Source organism: Suricata suricatta, chromosome 11, assembly GCF_006229205.1.
Source record: "Suricata suricatta isolate VVHF042 chromosome 11, meerkat_22Aug2017_6uvM2_HiC, whole genome shotgun sequence".
Classification (NCBI taxonomy): domain Eukaryota; kingdom Metazoa; phylum Chordata; class Mammalia; order Carnivora; family Herpestidae; genus Suricata; species Suricata suricatta.
In genome coordinates, this window is record NC_043710.1 from 21,698,943 (window position 1) to 21,722,624 (window position 23,682).

A 23,682-nucleotide genomic window follows, 5' to 3' on the forward strand; every position below is an offset into this window, starting at 1 on the left:
CTGCCAGACACAATCCCATAAAATGGCTTGCTCAAGATGAAAATGTGGCCTTTAGTAAGGGATTTCACTCTGCAAACTATAGCACACTGCCATCTCTTATCTCTACCTTTAGCAAACTACTCGGGACACTTGAAGACTGTTCTCTACCAGAATTTCAGTATAATGAACGAGATATATTATACTTGACTTGAAATGATTGAAGGAGATAAATTATACTTGAAATCATAATTTATTCAGAAAACATAACTAGGAGAATAAGTATTCCTTCTATTAAGCCAATTGCTTTGTTTATTCAGAAGGGGTCCCTAAAGTAGAAAGACAATCTAGAAGCTATGGTTCTCTAGAGGTCTAAGTACAGACTATATGCAGGCCGCTGAAATGGTAATTGTTGTATAATCAGGCTCTGAAACTCTGTTATATCCATTCCGAGAGGGTTTTCACTTCCCTTGATCTGAAGAGAATGGATAAATCTCTGACATTTCAGGGAATACTCTGAATGGTGTACCGTTTTCAGGGTATAACTAAGTCACTCACGTTCTGCCTGGATGCCCCAGGGAACTACACTAGAATGAGAAAAAATGTAAAGGACTTGTTTTAAATTGAGATTGGCTACTGGGAAGGGCAGACTCCTGAAGTAAAGTTAGACACAGCACAGCCAGCCATAGGAACTGGGACAAGACCTAGACCGACAGAAAGGATAATATTTTCAAAGGTCTAAGAATAGCTAGGGAAGTAGAGGTGATCCCTTCACACAAATACTCTTCTTTCAAGGCATATGGAGCATGGCAGTGGTGAGTTCAGAGCAGATGATATTTGGACAAGTGTACCGGGTAGGTGGCGTAAGGTAGTTAGTTGTGTTGGTTTCTTTTACTACCATCTGCATATGCAATTCCTAAGCAGATATTCTAGATGCTGCCTCCAGAAACCATCCTTAATTTTCTAATTCTCTCTATTCTTGCTGCTGCCTACTTAATATCAAGCCACTCTCACATACACTATTTACCTACTTTTGACCCCTTCAATCACTTCTCATGCATAGCCACAGTGATAGTTTAAAAGTCTAACTCAGACTATATTATTTTCCAGTGTGAAGCTCTGCAAGAGCTTTTCATTGCATACAGAATATGAAGAAATCGTTTTGCTTGGCTCGGCAGGCCTAACTCTATAGTGGATTGAATGGTGGCTTTCTAAAAGATACATCCACATCCAAACCCCCAGAACCTGTGGATGCGACCTTATTTGGAAAATTATATTTTCATATGTAGTTAAGTTGAAGGCCTTGGGATGAGATCATCCTGGATTATCCAGATGGGCCCTAAATACAATGGCAAATGTTCTTATAAGAGACAACCCATAGGAAAGACATGTAGAGAAGAGAAGAAGGCTGTTGGAGGCACAGATTGGAGTTATATCTGTGGAGACAAAGAAAACATGGAGCCACTAGTGGAAACAATAAGGAAGAATTCTCTACTAATGTCATTGGAGCATCCTGCTCGCATCTCAATTTCAGGCTTCTGGTCTCCATAGGTGGGAGAGAATCAGTTTCTCTTGTTTTAAGCCATCAGGCTACAATAATTGTTATGAAAACCAAAGGAAACAAACACACTCTCCCTCCATATCTCCTACTCTAGTGCTTGCCTACTTTATTCCTACTACACTAGCCTCTTTCTCCCACTTGCCATCTTTCAGTATAGCATGCTTCTTGTCTTTGTCTGTTTGGCCTGCTGCAACAAAACACCACATACAAGGGAGCTTATAAGGAACAGAAATGCATTTCTCATAGTTTGGGAGGAGTGAAGTTGGAGATCAGGAAGCCAGCATGGCCCTCCTCCAGGTTACAGACTGTCATGTCCTCACGTGGAAGAAGGAGCAACAGAGGTTTCTGAAGCCTCTTTTTTTTAAAGTTACAGATTCCATCCAGAAGCATTTCATCCTAATAACCTAAGTTAAGTCCTTCCCAAATGCCCACCTCCTAATACCATCACATTCAACTTTGGAATTTAACATATGAATTTGAGGGGGGACACATTTAGCCTGCAGCAGCACTCTCTCAAACGTGGAGCCTTTCCATTAGCTGCCTTCTCTGCCTGCAGTGTTTTCTTCTAGATCTTTCTGTGTCTAGTTCTCTTTTGTCATTAAGTGTTTCTGTTCTTTTAGGCTTATTTATTTTGAGAAAAGAGAGAACAGGAGAGGGGCAGAGAGAGAGAGAGAGAGAGAGAGAGAGAGAGAGAGAGCACTAGCACAGAACCTCATGTGGGGCTCAAACTCACCAACCATGAGATCATAACTTGAGCCAAAACGAGGAGTCAAACGCTTAATTAACTGAACCACCAAGGCGCTCCAACTGTTTCTTTTGCAAAGGGATCTTACTAGACCAAATCAATGTAATATTTCCCCTCAGTAATTCTCTATCTTGTCACTCTCTTATTTTCATTCCAATACTTATCTCTACCTAATCTTTCCTGGTTTATCTGTCTAACCGCTAAGAGGGATGCTCTGTGAAGTGAGAGTTTCTCACCATCTGACCCACTACAGAATCCTGAGTGTCTAGAATAGTCCCTGATATTCAGTAAGCATTTAATTAATGTTGAATGAGATATATAGCAGAAGGCTATTAATATGATAAGGATTGAGGTGATATGCTGCATAACTAGAACTTTAAGAAACAAGCCAGGTCCTTAGTCATTGAGGTCCTGGGATCTGGGTTATGATACACTACCAAAGATTTAGATTTACAGAAGAGGACAAAAATCTCCTAAGAGATCACAGATACATATGGAGGCCTGGTCTTGGGGCTAAATTGGTACTATTTCCCAAAGTAGTATATACAGTATAAGCTATTGGAGCATAAGATCAGAGCTAAATCCAGAACAATGATATCATGAGATGAAGTGTGTGGGTGAGGCTAAGAAGATGGCCAGGATTTATTCTGCCTATAGCTGGAGTCCATTGCCCACTATTAACTGGAAAATAGGACTCACAACATTGGGGAAAAGTCAGGCATGGGTAAGAGGAGACAAAGATTATGACTCTCAATTGCTCTGGTGAAAAGAAGACTTGGCTTTCTGATAATCTAGATGTAATTTTCTAGTGAACTAGATCTAGGGGACTAGAACCTTCTGAATAGGGCCAGCTTCAAATTAGGTTTATGTTTAAGTTCATTAACTTAAAATGATCCCATATGCTCTCAATGGTACTACAAATTGTAACCTAGAAGAAGCCATATCCAAGAGTAGGCTGACATTGAGTACCCATGTTATCTAGCTATGAGGGTGGGGAGGGGAGAACATCCCTGATGATGCCATTATTTAGCCTTTTGTATCCTGTCCACCTTACCAGCCATTTAAGAAGCTTAATGAGGACATCCTAATCAAATTCACAAGTTAAGGAATGCATATCATCTGAGAATAATGAATATCATGAGAATAAATAAACCAAGAAGGACTACTGTGTGAGCAGGAGGTCTTGGAAGCTACTCTGCTAGAACCACCATCTTAGTGAATTTTCCACAGGTGGAAGAGTGATCTAGTTCAGTATCCTTGGAGGGTCTTTGTGATTTCTCATAATATTAGCTTAATGACAGTAGGCAGAGACCCATGAAATCCTATTTGGAAGCATGCAGCCATTTTAGAGTTCCCAGAGATAAGGTCTGTTGACATATCCCCTCACGGGATAAAGGTTGTCCTATAGAAGTTATTTTAGCATTTTTCATGGCCTCTGACTTTCCCAAAGGTTCTCAGTTGTTATTGTTAGCTGTATATTTTGAAAACAAAAAACAATCAGGTTGAAGAAAAGGTCTCCTGTATGTTTCTGTGGGAATAAATGTGGAATAAAAAAAATATTTATAATGCATGGTGGTTGATAGTTTGTGTCATTTATCTTCACTTGTGAGGAGGAAAGGGATAAGTCACTCATGACTGTGCCAGTCCTGATCCATTCTTCATCAGTACACTCATGAAGATAAATGCCACATTTACACAGACCACAGTATCATGTGTCCTTTCAGACCATAGATTTAGATCGCTTAGAGAAGAAGGTTGACTTGATGCTGTTATTTGAAAATCAAGGACACTTTTGTTGTACCATCTCCTGTTCCCACACAACCTCATCTGCAGTGTTAAACTAGGATACCACTAGCAGCTAAAGAGATATTTAAGTAGTATATAAAAATATATATATTATTTATATTTATAAAATGTTATATTTATATAAAATATAAAGTATATTTTATATGCATGTCTCTATGTCAGATACTCACTTCCCTTTAATTAAATTTTGTGTGTGTGTTCCCAACACTGTGTTCTCCTGTGGCAGTCGATTAATAGGACGTCTTGGTTCTCACATGGTGATAAGTGGTGCAATCAAGAAAACACTATGGAAAAAATTATATGTAAGTGGTTAACTCTCTCTGTGGGCAAGTCAGATGACAAAGGAGCAAGTCAGAATATAACTATTGAGAATTAATAATATTTGAGCAGCTTTATTAAGAAAAAACAGCATGGACACCTTGGTTTTCCATGATGTACAAACGGCTGTACTATTGAATTTTGAGACTACAGCAGAGCAAGTATCTTGTCTGCTGTGTGCTTATTACCTATACCCTACTATAGGTAATCAATAGAAAATGAACCTTTTATAACTCAGTGCTGAATGCCCTTATTCTGGTTTTGTTTGTAATTACTGTTCCACAGATTGACCATCTGAAGTTAGAAGAAGTTTGCATTAAAATGAAATTATTGCCTCTTTTTCCCTTGGTTGGTACATGAAAGAAGTAAACTGAAAGGAAGTCCATAAATTCCAGAAATTTGATTAACAAATTGGACATTTCCAAAATCACTGTCCCTCTTTGGAAACTGTTAGCCTGGACCATATGAAATTGCCGACACCAATAGTTATTTATTTAGAATATGGCAACTTTATAATTTTACATACTTATGAATATTATAATTCTATGATTTTATATACTGATGGATTGTGTAACTCATTTCTGGGTGTATGTTCAGTTGTTTTTTTCTGTATATAACCATTCACTTATTCAATATTTCATTCATTTATTCAAGAAACATTTATTCAGCACATACTATATGGCAGTAACTGGGCTGTGCGTGTGCATAAAATGGAATATTGTGCCTATCCCAAGAGATGATGTTGTGTGCAATGATGCAGAAAGACATAGTAGGCAAGTACATCATGGATGGCTAACACAATAGTTGATAATTGCTCAATAAACATTCTTTTTATTATTCCCATATGGTGCAATGTGTTTAAAAAAAAAAGCACAAAAAAGCAGGTTTCTACAAATTTAGAGAACCTTGTAATGATTAATGGCATAAATACATCTTTCCCTCCCTTAGCTTGTTCATGTTAAAAGATTATATATTGGAGAGAGCAGTAGCTTAGGGCTCTAAATACTTAACTCCTTGTATGAACAATGATCATATATTAGTCTTGTCTTCTTGAAACTTGATCATATTACTTAACTTCCTTATACTTTAGCATTCTCATCTGCAAAATGGAAAAAATATAACCTATTTCTGCCCACCTCCTGTAATTATGAGGGTCAGATAGGATAATATATATGAAGAAATTCTCTAATCTTTAATGGTAAAATTCTCATCATCTTTCTTGTTACCAATCTTATTTTTCTGATGATACCTAAAAGATCAAGGTGGTATATTTTCCCATTTGTAGGCATTTTCATGTATTTGGGAATGAGTACATGTGTCAGTATGAGATAATCATTTTATAAAAGTGGGTGAATTGTTTAGTTACTCCCCAAGTCAGTAGAGCAGTTTTATACATAGTGAATGAAACTCTCAGATAACAATAATCTTTTCTATTATCTGAAAGCTTACAACATGCCAGGCTTAGTGGTGTATGACTATCACCTCATTTCATGTTCATAACAAACAATCTTCTGTATTTGGACCTAAACTTTACAGATGAAGGAATTTAAGTCTAAAAAGACAATAAAATTGCCCAAGTCACAAAGTTACTACATCTAGTAACAGAATTCATTGACTTAACATATGTACCCTATCACATGCTCTGATTTGGAGTTATCATCCTCTCCATCTTTGCACAGCCTTTCCTGCTTGATAATCTCCATTTTCTGCAGAGACATTTTCAGAGAAGCACTTAACTTCTCTAGGCTTTAGTTTCCTCATCTGTAAAACTGGACTATTGATGGGGCTCCAACTGTAAACAAATTCAATAGACTCCATGTCCTGGGACCTCACAGTATTGGAAAAGGCAGATATGCATGCATACATACATACATACACACATACATACATATTCATTATCTCCAGTTGTGAGAAATACTATTAAGAAAAATAATTAAAATAAGGAGATTAAGAGCTATGTGGGAAAGGGGTATAGTTTAGGCAGCATAGCCAAAAAAGGCCTTTCTGAGCAGGTGACCTGGAAGAAGTGAAGAAGCAAAGCATGCATGTGTTTGGATAAAAGGTGGTACCATGGTAATATGCATGCATAACTACAGGTTTGTCTGGGTGAATAAGGTTCCAGGCAGAAGGATAGCAACTGCAAGTTTTTTGAGGTAGCACTGTTTTTGGCACATTGGAGGAATAGCAAGGAACCAGAGTGACCAGGGTGAAAGGAGTAGGAGATATAGTTGTAGCAGGATAAGATCAAAGAAGCAAGAGGGATATAGATCAAAAATATAAATGACCTCATAGGCTACTGGAAACAGATATAAGAAGCCTTTGAGCATTGAACAGAATGAATGCAATCTGACTCTCATTCTGATAGGATCCCTCCACTGTGTTGGGGGAGACGCCCCAAAAAACAAGAAGCAGCACACAAAGAGATGCAGAGACACCAGGTATTGGCCCAGTCTATAGGAATCACTGAATTAAACAAATAGGAAATGGAGTAGGATGTAGCAGTGGAAGTGAAGTGATAAGATTCTTGATACAGGATTTCCAGTGTACAGGCAATAGAATGTCAAGGGGATAGGGTGTAGAAGGTAACAGGATGCAGTAGTGAGGATGAAGTGAAACAATAGAGATTCAAGGGGACTTTGGTCTGAGCTACTCAGAGGGTGATCTCCAGAACAGTGCTTGGCGTATGGTAGGAGCTTAAATTTTTTGTTGAATGAATGAATTCATGAATGCCTCAGTTTTTCTTGGAAAAGTCTTTATTGGTGATGGATATCCAGTTGGAATCAAGGGTTTTATTTTGGACAGTTTGATTTTCAATGCCTCCAATAGAGGTCTCAATTTAGCAGTTATATGTACAAGTCTGTACTGCAGGCTGGGGGTATATGTTTGTTGACCACCTTGGGATCACTTGGAGAGTGAGGATAGACAAAGAATAGATCCACTAGCTGAGCTCTGGTGCACTCCAAGGCTTAGTAGACCAAGAGATAAAGCACAACTAGTGATGGAGGTAAAGCAGATTAACCAATGAGACAGGCAGATTGAGAGAGTGGTTTCCCAGGAGCCAAGTGCAGGCATTGTTTCAGAAAGAGCAGGGTGGTCACTATGTCAAATGCTAATTTTTGTCTAATGTGAGAACTGAGAATTAGCTACTTAATTTAATAATGAACATGAGTATTCTCCTCCCACTTCTTTACCTCCTCTACACACATGGATTATTACCCACTGCCTTGCTTTCACATTTTTATAAATGCCTGACATGTTACCTTGTCACTCCCATTTTATGTGTCCTAATTGAAGTTCTTAAAACCATGACATTTGGGGCAAGTTTCCATATGATTGAATTACACATCTTTTAAAACCAATAACAGAAAATCCACCAATCATCTCTGAAATAAAATTTCATTATAGACAGTTTACTTATGTAATAATAATAATACTCACTAGTGGTATATTGCTTTGAAGTTTGAGAAGCTCATTTACTTGCACTCTCTGTTCCAAACAAAACCATCTAACACAGTAAAGTGCCCCACTTTGGAGCTCACACCATCAGACTATGCCACCTGCTAACACCTCCTTGTAGGAGTCCCTATCAGACCCACACTTCACTCCTCCTCATTCCTTGAAAATTCTAACACCTGCCTCCCTGCTGTTCTTTCCAGTCCTACTCTTGATAGAATCTCGGTGATTTCAATATCCATGTAGTCCCTTGATCTTGATTACTAATTGTGTGGGCTTTTTCCATCTGTACGTGCCCAGGGTTTCCACTTTGTATAGCACCAACTATATGTCTAAGCTTTGGCTGTAAATATCTGTGTTTGTGGGAATTAAAGATTCTTTAGTTTTCTTCACGATGCTTTACAAAATATCAGCTCTATGTCTTTACGTTTCTTTGCTCCAAGTCTTGTGTGGCCCTCAAGCTCAGATTCTACCTTGTAACCTGCCATTGCTGTAGGAATGTTGGGAGAGGGCCAATTGATAGGAATTGGGATGGGTAGGAGAAGGAGATGTTGGTATCTCTCTTGTTTTAGGGTGTGGAGAAAGAAACAACTGGAGTTGACAGCTGATGCCTCTTTCAAAGTCCTAACATGCTGTTTGACTTTAGTAATTCAGTGTGTTCTGATTAACTATTTCCTGTCCAGCTTCAAAATATATTCTCTCACTTGATCCTAAGTGGTGGTTTTGATGAAGACATTGGATCTGAGAGAAAATGTGACTTGTTGAAGGTCATGCATTTGATAAGTCAGAACCAATTGTAGACTGCAGGTCTTCTGACTCCAAATAGCATTTTTTCATTGGCCTTAAAAAATGCATTGTTCAAAATGTCCAGTGGTTAAAATAGCTGCCTTGGCTCTCTGCCCAGGAGAATGTTAAAATACAGTGGCAATTCAATAAATATTGTCACCAGTGTTGTCCGTGGCAGTGGTGGTGGTGGCAGGTCTGGAAATGTGCTGAATTGTTCTAATGGATGCTTTCTTATTTTTTATTTTTTTAGATTGGCAAACACGTTGCCTGTTTACAGCATAGAGACCACAATGGAGAGCTAGGTGGGTGATGATTCATGCTCAATCTTTGCCACAATATGCTGAACACTACAACAGCAGCTAATGTGACGTGGCGCATGATGCCCTGTCAAATCCAATAACAGCAATGACTGCCTTACTAGCACCGGCAACTTGTGGGAAGCCCAGCGACTGCAAACCACTGCTGAATTTCAAAAAATAGGCTGCAGCCTAGTAGAAAAGACATATTCACTGGGTCATATTTGCACATTTCTTATATGTTTCTCTTTGCCAGCTTAGAAACAGCCTTCATGTTACCAGCTTGACACCAGAGATGACTCTCCTTGGGATCTACTTCTCTTGTGAGTGCCTCCTCCTTCAGTTACACTTGATGGACTGAAGATGTTATAGGGGCAGGGGTGGCTCATAGACAGATCTGGAAATGTGGTTCCCCTGTAGAAATATTCCCAGAGCTCCCTCGCCACCCCTGGTCCATCAGCCAGTCATCCTGTACACACAAACATGTTTACCTTCTGAAGTACAGCGTCCATAGGTAGCGTATCTGTACACACAGAGGAATCGTGAGGCAGCAGGCAGGACCTCCCGCTCCTTGGTGTATGACTTATGACAATGTGTCTTTTTGTCTCCATTTTATTGTAATCTTCTGGAAGACAGGATCCTGGATTTATTGATCTGTTTAGTTTAATGCCTATGAGACGTACTTGTCCTTCCATAAATATTTATCAGTAAAATTAATGCATTCCGTCCTAAAAAGTCCATAATTAAGCTAGGGACTGGGATTTAATATTCTTGCCTCCCTTGTCCCAACACAGTGCCTGATATACAGTAGGTAGAAACTACATGTCCATTTAGTGAGAGAACAAGAGTATGAATGAGTCCATCAATCACAGGGTTCCCTGTGGCCAAATTAAAGGCTAAGCAAACCTTTTCCAACCATCAGGGACAGAGAAGTGATGGCTTCCAGTCTTTCTTCTTTGGGCCACCAGGAGTGATGCCCTGAAAGTGGTTGTTTATTTTGGAAGGCAAAAGCTAATCTGAAGCAATTTTCTTTATTTTTATATTCAAATATCTATAAAATAGAAAAACACCAGAGACCTATTCATTGCTCAAAAAATGATCTATGGGGTAATAATGTGCTTGCTTTTCTAGCTGGGCTGCAGTTTGGTGCTATCCTGGGTTTAATTGAAAATATGCTGTGACCTTGGTTTTGTTCACTGGGCATGGGGGGGGTATAATTGGCATGAGGCCTCTGAAGAACTCCCTTTTAATGAATGTCATTTGGCTAATTTGGGGATTGCCTGCGGGAAATAATGTATGAAGTCCTGTGAAAACAAGATGCATTTTATTTGCATGCAATTCACATGAAGGTAATGATTTAAAAAAAAAATTTTAACTTTTTATTTTGCCGTACCTATTCGTTGAATTCTAAATGCTACAAGTATGATAATAGTATTCTTCCTAACAGTCTCATGTTTCATCATAATTAAATAAATAGCTTGTGAATTGCAGTCCAAAAAATGTCTGTGTTCCGCTCTTAACTTAAGGGGTTTCCATAGAAACCGTGAGCAGCAAGTTTAACTGACATTCATTGGACTTGATGCTACATGCAGTGTTGCTATCGCTCTGTCTTCCCGTTACTCTGTGTATACATCTCTTTCTCTTCCTTTAACCCTGGAAACCCACTCCCACTTGGTCTTCCTCTGCCTCCTCCTTCCCTTCTCCTCCCCCTGCTCCTCCTCCCCCTTCTCTTATTAGCAATGAGGAAGTAATTTGGACTCAGTTAGATTTAACAAATGCAATAATACTAAAATGAGCTCTGATACTTAAGTGTAATTGTGTTATTAGCTGGAAATGTTTTTCTTCAAAAACAAAAGAATTGAGAGTGAAGTTTACCAAGGAAGCACATGCTGATAAGAAGGAACTCTTGGCTGCCAGTTGGAAGTCAGCAGGCTATATATCATGGGCCACATTTCTACCCCCGCTGTGGCTTTTCCTTGATTTAGGCAGCCCAAACTGATGTTTCTTCTCCTCAGTCCTGTAACTGGAGCATGAAATCATTGTGTTGATCATATTCCAGGAGGAAGAAGGAATTTATTTAGGGAGGGAAAAAACATGCTATATATTGTGGACCTACTGTGTGCCAGATATGCTAGATGCTTGCATTGAGGTTGTCTTAGTTAATCCCACAGAATTCATTGCCAGGCCATGCGCTGGAAGGGAAAATGGATCTGTTGCTGAGGGCTGAAGTTTAGATCCCACAACCCGGTGGTGCAAAAGCCCTGATTACAGCTCACAGGTGCTCTGTCTTGGTGTGTCAAAGGCAAAATGAATATAAGCACTTCTAAGAAACAGTGTTTCATTAGGAGCAGTTTTAATTTTTTTTTAATGTTTATTTATTTTTGAGAGAGAGACAGAGCATGCATGGGGAAGAGGCAGAGAGAGACAGAGACACAGAATCTGAAGCAGGCTCCAGGCCCCAACATTTTATGTCAGCACAGAGCCCGGTGCAGGGCTCCAACCCACGAGCCTTGAGACCATGACCTGAGCCGAAGTCGGACACTTAACAGACTGAGTCACCCAGGCGCCCCAGGATTAGTTTCAATAATGCAGCCAGTACACCGTGGGAGTCGTGTTTTTCTTCATCCCTTTAGAAATGAGGAAAATGAGTTGCCAAAAGAGTAAATTGCTTATCCAAAGAAACGTAACTAGTAGAGAATATATATCCATACAGTGCAATGGTTAAAGGGGTATATTAAGACAGACTTGAGATTAGTGACTAATTGTGTGATTTGTGGCAGAAAATAGGCAACATCTATTAACTGCATTTATTACTAGAATTAAGTAAAATTGTGTATGTAAAGTATGCAGAGTGTCTGCCACACAGAACACTGTGGTTTGTACTCTTTCTTTCTCCCTCCTCCCTCTCCTTTCTGATTGGTTTTGTTTTCATTATGGATTCAAAGTAAAAAATGATCAGTCTCCAAAGACCCCCTAATATTTATAGCTTTAGAAGTTACAAACCATTCACAATTCATAAACTGTCTAAAGTTACCCTGATATTGAGAAAGGAAAGACAAAACATATCACACCCACTTTATAGATTAGGGACAATGAAATTCAGAATTATTGACCACATCTCCAGATAGTGAAAGAGGAAATGGAGTTTTTACCTGGGTGTCTGGAGTTCCATTTAAAATTAAAACTCTCCGTCTATTATTTTAATTTGGGTTCTATGTTCACTGGTTTTAAAGCTTCAACCCAGCAGATTTTAATCCATCTTCCCCATAAATGGTAAGAGGAAGACTCTTTGAGCAGGAAGTGGGGGGAGAGGAAGAAATAAGGAGAGGGCAGTTACAAAGTTTCTCTCTCACAGACCTATTTTCTGGTCATTCTCCCAGGGGAATGCAGAATACAGTTCTTAATCCCAGGGACAGAAGAGGCACTGATTTTGCACAGCAGTAGGCTTTAGTGGGGTCGAGTGGAGTGGGGAAAAAAGACTGACGAGAAGCCAAGAGGGTAAACAGCTTGGATAAGAGTATGATGGGACATGATTGCTGGAGAGCATAATTGTTACCCACCCCACTCCACACACATGGACATGCATATATACACAGGATTAATCAGAATGAATATTTTTTAATACATAATTGTTGTAAAGCTTCGAAGTTTGTACTAGGAGAGAAAAGCTTAGCTCTGCCATGTTTACCTGTGGTGTGCCTATCTTTGCTTGCCTTATTATGAGAATGCTCATTCTGTGTTGTCTTTGAAAGAACCCTTTTAAGCTCCTCTCTCCATTTTGTGTTAGTTTATTTAAAATTAAATAAGAGAATCCCTGAAGCCACTGGGTGGACACACAGAGACTGTAGTATGTCACTAAGTGGTGAAAACGTACAAACAGGTAACTGTCCCACAGACACCCCGGCTGTATTGTGGAACTTCCTCTTTTGCTCAGGGCTCCTCACTGTGTTATGTGACACATAGAATCATTGCCAACTTAGGACTACTGAATCTCTTTCTTATTTCTGAGATGAAAGTTACCTATAAATAGACATTTTAATAATTTTTCTTCACAGGTTTGGGGCTGAAGAGAGTGAGTAAGAAAAGGAATTCTTATAGATACTGCAAAGCAGGGTCAGCAAACTTTTGTAGAGGGTCAGTGAGTAAGGATTTTGAACTCTGTGAGCCTTATAGTCTATCACAGCAACACAATTTGGCACTTTAATGTGAAGGCAGCCATAGACCATACACCCACGAATGGGTGTGGAAGTATCCTAATAAAACTTTATTGACAAAAACAGGTGTCAAGCCTGATTTTGCCTGTCAGCAAAAAATTTTCCAACTACCAATCTTAGAATTTTGCCTACATCTCTCTCCACCTTTCATTTCTGTTCACAGGGCAGTTGGAGCATGATTGGGGAGTGTAGAAGTAACAACCATATCATAATTTACCCTCATTTTGTAGATTTTGCTTTCTGTTACACTTATTTTTGGTTAAACTTTATCTTTCTAGTATTCCTGTGGCATGGAAATAGAAACTATTCATTCTGTCTTCAGTTTACAGAAGGGTAGAGAAAATTTAAATCTGCATAAGTGTCACCAATATCTTTGATAATTATAGTAGAATCTGACGATCATCCGTGTGATTGTTCATTTGGATTATTCTTCCTAAGGTGCATCCTTTAAAGAATAAAGAAAGATAGTAGGAAAAGTAACCAAGAAGTAAATTTCCTTACCAACCAAGGAAAAACTAGTTAACTAATGACTTAAATAGGGGCATGCCCAGACTCCCTTTCTTATTCCATTAAGATACCATAGGGGATCCAGTTCCTTATTGATTTTCATGTATATTCCTGATTTCCCTTCCCTCCCCCATATGCTTTTGGAAATGATGCATTGTAAGCAAATAAATACCAGATAATATCAGGAGTTCTTATTTTGCACAGTACTGTGTTAACTGAAACTTGTTCACATTGGAACTGAGTCTTCATTTTGCAAGGTTCCATGGTAACTGTAAACAAATCTGTTATAAGAGAATGTGCAAAAAAGAGAACTTGGTTCCAATATGCATGACCTATGTTTAACAAGCCACCAAGCAAAATGAGGACTGCCTTAAGTAAATAACTAAAAATCCAATTTCCAAATGTCTGCATCTGCCATATAATTCCCTCTTTTGTGGTCATTAAGGGGACACAAAGAAATCACTGATTGCAGTCATTCCCATTATCTGACATGTCATCACCAAGGTTTCCTCATTATGCAATGTTAACAGTGTTGAGGTTACTTGAAACTAGCTCCAGCTCCAATTAGAAGGCCATCCCTGCTATCTGCATTCTGATTAAATGACGTCGCCTGGAAATCACAGAAAGAGTCTACTCTGTTTCCTCCCCTTGCTCAGATCTCATAAACACAGACTCAATTAAAGAGAGTTTTCTTATCAGGTTTTTGTGGGTCATTTTGGTGAGTTTATTAAAGTCTTGAGTCATACTGAAAACTGGAAGGTGGTGGCTCTGAGATCTTCATCAGGAGCCAGGGCTTGATGGACGGGACTTGCTCTGACACTTTAGGGAGTCTGAAATATACACAGAAGTCAGAGCAGCGGGTCATGGGTCAGGAATCAAAGAAGCTGGTGAAATAGGAAGGGAGTCTCACAGAGTAAGGATTGCAGAGCAGGGATGTGAAAATCATAATGTCATGTCAGCCTATATTTTAGCAAAAAAGCAGAGCCTAATCCAGGCCCTCATTATTCTATTCCTTGATTATTGAAATAATTTCTTAGTAGATGTTCAGACCATGCAATCTACTCTATTCTATCCATGCTCTATACTATTGTAAATTTGTTCTTCCCTACATTCTCTTCCCATTACACTATTCCCTTCCAACACAAGGAGAAAAATCAAGTCCCTACAACCCATCTGATGACTTAATACAGAATCTAAATTTCTTTGGTCCGATTTTCACAATCTGGCATTATTTTACTTACCCTACCTTCTCTCCCACTGGTTTTCAGTATAGATTCCTCCCAGGAGTCATCTTGTGCCTCTCTGCCCTACATTCCTTTTCACTTTCATACATTTCCCACCAACCACATGCCTCTTCTCTAACAAACTCTCTCCCTTCTTTCTCTCTTTCTTTCTTCTTCCATCTGTTATTGTATCCTCCTTAAATATGTTGTGCATTTTTCTCTAGCGCTTTCTGCTATATTAAAATCCCTTTTTATTACTCCTTATGAGTCCCACTATACTGTGAGATACCTGATGTGCAACAGGGAGAGACATTTAGTCCTGGGCGTCAACAACTGAGAATTGTGCTTAGCCAAATCCACATCCACTAAAACCCATGTCCACATAGCTTTCCCTGACTGTCCAAACCTTGCTGGTTCCCTCTGAACACCAGACTTCTAGTTATCCACACAACCACCGTGGTGTTCCTTCAGTACACCACTTTGGCTTTGGTTCATGACTTTGTTGTTTATGTTCGGTTTGACTCAGCACCAGTGTTTCAAATGATCAGTGATGGGAGTTACTGAGTAGAAGGGGTTCCCTCACAGGTAAAGACCAGGCAGTGTTGATGAACACACTTAGAATCATTTATTATTAGAGCTGAAATGACTTTGAGATTCTCTTTCCCAGCATCCTACTGTGAAATGAATCCCAAACACCACAAGTATTTTGCCTGGGGAGATATATATGTGTATGTGTCTATTTGGTTACTGTCTAGGAAATTTGGGTTTTGTACTGTTTAATAATAAACAGGGAAGAAAGTACATGATAAAACATTGGAAGGTGATTTTAAAATCAGAATGGCCCTCTATATGTGGTAGTTATTCTCTGCAGATTCCCTTGGATGGCAATTTAAATTGCATTACTCATTATAAAAATCTATATGCCTTTTGGATGCTACTGTTGGTTTGTTTGTTTTCAACCTATAAAAGGCAATGATGACCTTGCACAGGGCATTTCCTAAGGATTAATGAGTGCTTGAGGGTTAATGGCTATCAACTCCTCCTAGCTAGTCATCAATCCAAAGAAAGCCTGGGAGGCAAGGTCATTAACTGCATTACCAACTTCCTGAAATCAAATCCTTCTCTACCTGCCTTGCCAAGGGCTTATGTTTAAGATGGACTTGTTAGATTTTCAAAAGTTTTTGTAGTTACTTGCCCTGTCATTAAACAGGATATAAAAATACTTAAATATTAATGTAAAATATAAATATATAAAAGAATAATCATTAGCCTCTGTGGACTGATAGAAGAGTGTCATGAGGAGAAAAAATACTTTTTCATACGTCAATTAAACATAATTTGAAATGTTAAGTCTATTTTATCTGCTTTCTTTGTATTCCCTTTTTCAAATTGAAAGCCTAACATCATCCCGTTGCCCATCTTGAGGAAACTAAAACATGTGTCCAATGTCTGCAGTTTAACCTCATTCAAAAATAGATTTTGCATGAATGTGGGAGGGGGATTCTTGTTGGGGTTTTGGATATATTAGTTGTAATGGAATATTACTGTTTTTTTATAGTTGGTCTTCACTAATATTAATAAGCAAGATATTTACTCTTTTGGCATCAGTCAGAATTACCCCAAATACCCTAAGAGGTAGATAAACATTAAAAATCTAGTTACATACCCTCAGTGCATTAGCCTTTGAGGAATAACCTATGGCTAGATGAGGGACAATTCTGGATCAGAGAAGTCCCCATTTCATTATGTCACATCCTGATTCTTACATTGACACAAATACCTTAAAAAATCATATGGAGTGACAAATTATCACCTGAATACCAGTGTTAATAATGTATGTGGTAAGAATCATTGTCACAAGGAAGACTGCACTCTAAGACCTTTCCCAACCAATGGGCATTTATCTTGAAGAATTTTTCAAGACATGGGACTGGTCCTTAGTTTCATACTCACAGAAATTTGATTTTGGTAGCTCTTCATGAGAAAGTTGTAGTCACACTTATAAACACATAAGAAATGAATATAGAGAGCAGAGTGCCAATTTGTTAAATTATAGCTAAAACTATAACAGACACTTCAAGTACTTCAGTCTGTCAAATCTTTTTATGTAGAGAACTTAAACTTTTTTGGAGTCATAAATCTCTTTGAGAATATGATGACAAAACCAGTGAATAGTCTTCCTATAAAATATACAATTTCCACATTTATACAAAAATTTGCATTTAATTTAAAGAGATTCATAAATGGTTTGAAATTCATTTGTGAGCCTCTTAGGAACCCTTGAATTGAACTATGCATTTTCATGGAAAACATTATAATTAAATAAGATGGTTGATGAGAAATCAAACTAAAAAAACTAAATTGTATAATTCAAATTGCTTTAGCATCAGATTGTAATTGCCTGATGTATCAATCATTCTCCATAATTGGACTTCAGCTGTCACCAGGACTAGACAAATAACAATAACAATAATACAACAACAAATGTTCATACAGTATTGGCTGTGTACCAGGCACTGTTCTAAATCTTTCTTTATATATTAACTCATGTATCTTCACAATAATAGAGTATATAAATCAGAGTATCCAACCTCTAGGCATTTCACAGATGAATACTACACACATTTTTAAATCTGATTTTTTTAATCTCTATATTCCATTACCCTTCACTTAGCTATGTAAGTAGCTAAGTTTTGATAAGTTGATAAGTACCAACATTTTTTGAGTTTCTTTCCCTTTCTTTTGTTCATTTTTTTCATTCTTTCTCTCTCTCTTTTTCTCTGTCTTTCCTTCTTTCATTTAATATACATCTATAGAAAGGGAGGGAGGGAGGTAGGTAGGTAGGTAGGTAGATAGACAGATAGATAGATAGATGTAGTATAAACACTGTGGCTTGTAGTCTGGATGTAATATTTAGGATACAGCTTATTGCTGTTAAAGAGAAATTTTTACTGAGTCTGTTGTTTTCAATCATCTATTTATAGGCTGATTTTGGGTAATCTTGTTTTCACAAAGTTAATTTATTTATACATTTTTGTGTGTATGGGGGGACAAGGAGTAATTATTGAAACCCTCCCCCCCTTATCATTTATACTAAGGTGTATATCATTTTATACATTTATTTATTAATTTTTTGGTTCTCATACTGGTCTTTATTTGTTGTTACAAAATTAGTTTATCATCTTGGCCCCTGACTATGAATTAAAATGTGGGTTACATTCAGTAATGCAGTTCAACAAATATTTTCTGCATGCCTAGACATCATCCAGTTCTTGTCTTCAAGAAGTTCATGATAAATAGATTGAATATATACCCAAACATTTAGATTCAAACACAGATTTGATAAATGTCATAATCTTAGCATTAGAGACACTTCTGGAAAGATAGGTTACTACCAGCTGGTAAGACCAATGAGGTCAAATAGATATGGGCATTGTAAAGTTGGCTCTGAGATTGGGTATACTTTTGAAAGAAAACCTGGTGTAGGACATTCCTGGCCATGGGAAAAACAGGAGAAAGTCTCTGAAGAGGAAAAGTAGGAGGCATATTTTTAGAATCAGAAACAGACTGCAGCCTAGACTGTATTATGGAGAGCAGTAGGAGGTATGACTGGGAAAGCAGTATGGCACAGCATCATGGAGTGTCTTACGTGTCACACTAAGGCAATAGTTTTCAAGAGGGCAAATTTGCCCTCCAGGGGACATTTGGCAATGTCTGAAGACAACTAGATCATCACAACAGGGGGTGCTGCTCGCATCGCATCTAGTGGGTAGAGGCAGTAAGGGATTTACGTTTTATTCTCTAAGCAAATGGGAACTATGGGTGGGTTATGCTTTCCGGAACTGCAGTTGCCTGGGATCCTGTGGCTTGTTACACTAAATCTATAAACGTTTACTGTGTAGATCTCCCCCAGCAAAAGTATGAGAAAAAAAGCGCTAATTTTGGAGATAAAGAATAATGTGTATACGTCAATCATTTCTTGACCCCTGAACCTAAGAAGAGAGAAAAAACTAAAAGGAAAAGGAAAGAAGTAAAGTGTTCATGCACTGGTAGGCTCTGGACTTAAAAATATTAGTACAATGGAGAACCAGGCATTGTTATAAGCAGACACATTCTGATAATTGGAACAGTCTGAATTCATTTCTTGAAGAATGAAATATCAAGCAGTATATGGAGCTTGAGGTTTTAAGCTTTTTTCTTTGGTTATGCATTTCACAAAACCAACAGAGCAAACATCTATCACAAAAATACAAACATATCCCTCAACACCGCAAATCCCACCCTTTAATTTGAGAAACAAGTCAGCCATCTATATTTCATTTCTTCATAAATAATAAATATCAAAGAGTGAATTTGATCAAAAGGATTCATAAACAGCCAGAAACTTCATGCCAGGTATGTTTATCTCTCTTGCATCATGTGAGACTACACAAGCAGGAAAAAACAAATTAATTTTATTTTTAGTCTTGCCAAGTCATTGGCTGCATTTCTGGTTTTGCTTTTCTAACATAAAGTAGATTTGACTTTTTGTAGCTAAGACAAAGTTGGAGCTGTGACTGCCTACCCTAATCCCTTGCCTATTCCATCTTTAGAATCCAAAGGAATCTGAAGGATTGTGACAGAAGAATTAGATCTTTTTCACCCATGGATTTTCTAATCAGTGATTCAAATGAGTTCTAGAAGCAGAAATGTGGTGATCAAGATGCTCTTCCATTTTAAAGGAGATTTCAAGATTACTTGACTTTCTGCCATACAAATTCCTATTCTCTGCTCTAAGTGGTCTCATCCAATGGAGTGACCTGGAAAATCAGTCAAACCTCCTTACTTTTGAAGTACATGTAGGTACTATATGAAGAAGCAAATCAGGAAATCAACTTATGCATTATCTACATTAGAATTTTCAAGGCCGTCATGTTATTTTAGGCACATACAGCAGAGGGCATTGTTTGGCCAAACTTAAACAGGGCTGCTATTGACAATAATAGATAAATAAAGAAATAAGGAAGGCTTCCCCTGCAAACAAACAAACATAAAAAAGAGAGTAAGAGAACAATGCAATGACTTTTATATTGCATTGTGCTCCCTAGCTTTTCTTTGGAGGAAGGACTTCTTTGAAAATCATTGAAAATGAGACAGGCATCATTTCAGAAATTGACGAAATCCCTACTACATGATTTGGGTTCTACTATATGCTAGGGATCAATTAGTGATCAATTAGTGAATGTGACGGCATTTAGATTCTCAATGAATTTATAGCCTTAACTATCTACAGGCTGCTTCTGTGAGCTTAAACACCAGTTCATTCATTTCTTCATTCTTTCATACACTTAACAAATACTTGAGGTACCTTATTCCAAGTGGAAACTACTGAATAGGACAGAGATGTCTCTGTTCCATGGAACTTAACATTCCACTCAGACAAGACAAGCAGTAAGAAGATAAGTATCTAAGTATGTGAGAAAAATATCAGTGAGTAGTATTATAATGGAAAGTAAATATGGTGATGTGATTGACTTTGACGGAGGTGCTTCCCTAGGCTGGTGGTCAAGAAACAACTTTGGAGAAGGAATACTTGGGGATGTTCTGAAGGACAAGGAAAACCAACCATGCAAAAAACAAAGGACATGTGTTGCAGGCAGTGGGGACCCTACTGCGGAGGTCCTGAGGGAGGAACAAGCTTGGAGTATTTGAGGAACAATGGAAGAGAGAAAAGAGATGCAGAAAAGTTGAAAGGTATGAGATGCAGGCAGGTATCAGAAGATCGTGATTTGGGGACCAAAAGAGTTTGCAATTTTGCTCTAAAATGATACGGAGCTAACAGCAGCATTTCAACTGAAGAATTTTAAAAATTCACTTTAAATGCTGTTTGGAGGTAGGAAGGCAATTGCAAAAATAGAGAAACCAGTAAGACAATATTTCAGCGGCCCAAGTTAGAAATGGAGAGGATTTGGCCTAGAGAGGGACAAGGAGGAAAGTTAGATGTATCCAGTTGTATTTTAGTAGTAGCAGCAGATGAATAGTGTTGTGTGTGATATAAATAAATTTTTTTAAAAAGTCAAGTAAGATTCTTACATTTTTGCTTTGAGCAGCTGGGTGTGTGGCAGTGGCATTTTTGGAGGTGAGGGGTAGGTTTGGGGATTTGTTTTTAGTATATGCTATGGCATTTAATTCATGTAATCCTCACAATGTCTATTTAGTAATGTTATTACCATCACTCCCACTCAGAAAGGTGCAACTCAGAGGAAGCCAGTCTGTCATAAATCAAATAGTCAATAGTACTCAGCCAACCTTTCAACCCTGCTCGTTTCATTCTCTGTTTTTTGTTCCTCTAGGTTTTGCTAGTATAAGTTGCTGGGTTTTTCTGTGCTTCAGCATTGTTTCAAGTTGGAAAGTGTAATATGTCATTAGGGAACCAAAATTGAATGTCTGTTTAGTAGTCCTTCATGTACAATTTATAGAGTAGACATGAGCAGCACCAGAGATCAGAGATGCCTCTCTCTTGTGCACATCAGAGTTTCCAAAATGATATCCTGTTTTCTGTGTACAGTGATTTGTTTTAACGTTTCTAATACGTTTTTTTAAAAAATGTTTTTTATTTATTTTTGAGAGACAGAGAAACAGTGTGAGCAGGGGAGGGTAAGAGAGAGAGGGAGACACAGCATCCGAAGCAGGCTCCAGGCTCTGAACTAGCTGTCAGCACAGAGCCCGATGTGGGGCTCGAACCCACGAACCGTGAGATCATGACCTGAGACGAAGCTGGACACCTAACCAACTAAGCCACCCAGGCGCCCCTACGGTGTAATTTTTTTAACGTGACCCCATAGAGAAGCTAATTTTGGCCTCATTGGTATTTCATACTCTATGGATTTCAACTAGGGCTGACTAATTTCAACCTGTATATATTTCAGTAGTCCGATCATGAGACTTTTCCATTAACTATTTCTCTCTCCAATTTCCTTTACACACAAGGACAGATCATTCTAAAACAATGCTCTCTCATCTCCCATCAAACCCTTTCCCACATAAGGGGATGGCTTCCCATCCTTAGTTTCTTCCTAAATCTCTTTATTGAAGTGAATCCAAATTTCTACCAGACTTGTCTGCAGCATAAGCGATCTTCTAGAAAGTCAGTTTCCTTTAGTTTCATGCTCCTACTCCTCTTTTTCTACAAGTAATCTCTTACCTCTTCCGCCACCACACTGCTTCAATGCAAGCTTATCTCTTTAAAGACCTACATAAAATTACAAAGCCTCTTATTAAAACTTTCCATGATTATCCATGATTTCTGACAATGTTTTATGGCATTTAAATACTGAATTTGTTGATTTGCGTTAGTACTTAAAATACATAGATGTACAATTTTTACTTTTTTATATGTATCCATACCTTTGTATTATAGCACCATATAGCACCACAAGATTATAATGTTCTAGAAGGCCTGGCCAATTTCATTCTGATAAGCATGATTATAATGTCCAAAGGATAGCAACATGTTGGCCGCAAGCTTTTTAAAAATTTTTTCTTTTTGTTCTTTGCTTTTTCAAGCACATAGTTCTCTCTACTCACTGTTTCTTCTTGTCTAATAATTTTGTCATGCTGTCACCTCTAAACACCTAACGTGTATTCTTTTACTATAAACCACATAAGTCTTCTAGAAAAATTACAGTGTAGACTCATGTGTCATCTTCTTCTTCTTCTTCTTCTTCTTCTTCTTCTTCTTCTTCTTCTTCTTCAATCTTAACTTCTTACAATTTTCTAGAAACATTGCCAGGTCAGTGTGTTCAGCCAAAGAATCTCCTATGGACTTGACAAGTTGAGTTCCTGGGTTACAGCCATTTAAATGTTGTATCATTTCCATTACATTTGCCTAGAGGGTCAGCCCAAGGCATAGTTACAAAAATGTTCTGCTCCCTGAAAATCTGCAGAGCCACATGCTCCTGTATGAGGAGTAGAGAACACTCAACAGATTTGCAAAATTGAGTTTCAATGGGAAAAAAATGAACTATATTAGAAAATCTTTATAAAATAATTTTGGCTTGGAGAGGTAGCTACTTTTGATAATGATGTTATTTAAGATGTCTTTTTCCTTCTCCAGTGTATTCTAGCACTCTTTAAAATTTAGGGTTATCTGGGAGCACCTGGCTGGCTCAGTCCATTAAGTATCTGACTCTTGGATTCTACTCAGGTCATGATCTCATGGTTTGTGGGTTCCATCCCCACATTGGGCTCTGCTCTGATACCACAGAGCCTGCTTGGAATTCTCTTTCTCCTTCTCTCTCTGTCCCTCCCCTGCTTGCTCTCTCAAAATAAATTAATTAACTAAAAAAATAATAATAAAATTTACAGTTATCCAGAGAAAAGATGTAGTAGAAAGTCTTCTTAGCATGATAAGGATGAGCCTCATATCTTTTCTGATAAGCACATCTTGTTACCTCAGCTTACCTTGTTTCCTTTGGTAGGTCTTAAATTTATAGAGAATAAATTATAAGAAATCAGAAATCTTCACTTGTTTTTTCTTTGCTATTGTTTTCAAAAAGGGGAGATATCAAGAGAAAAAAGAGATAGATGGAGAGAGAGGCGGGGGAAAGGGAAAAGGGAGAATGAATATCTAAGTATCAAGACAGGTTTTGCTGTACATAACCAGAAAAAAGTTAACTATACTATGAGAAATTGATTATTTTATATAATAAAATATAGATAAAAGATAATAACAGGATTCATTAATTCATCTTCCCATCACAAATATCAAGAATATAAATTCTTCCCCTTTCCTTTTTCCTTCCTTGGCATAACAGCT

At 38.0% G+C, this 23,682-nt stretch overlaps 1 protein-coding gene across 5 annotated transcripts in view; it reads left to right on the plus strand.

The window, feature by feature from the left end:
- LRRC4C (leucine rich repeat containing 4C) overlaps nucleotides 1-23,682 on the plus strand; it is a 1,176,981-nt gene that overhangs the window by 1,145,406 nt on the left and 7,893 nt on the right. For 2 of the 5 annotated variants that reach the window (XM_029914596.1, XM_029914597.1), the window contains one exon: nucleotides 8,896-8,947. The exons of 1 other annotated variant lie outside the window; for it this stretch is intronic. The gene's annotated coding sequence lies outside the window, so the exon portion shown is untranslated. Of the gene's footprint in view, nucleotides 1-4,374; nucleotides 4,391-8,895; nucleotides 8,948-9,248; nucleotides 9,265-23,682 lie in introns of those variants that run through there. 2 more of the 5 variants (XM_029914598.1, XM_029914600.1) reach the window with 2 other exon arrangements.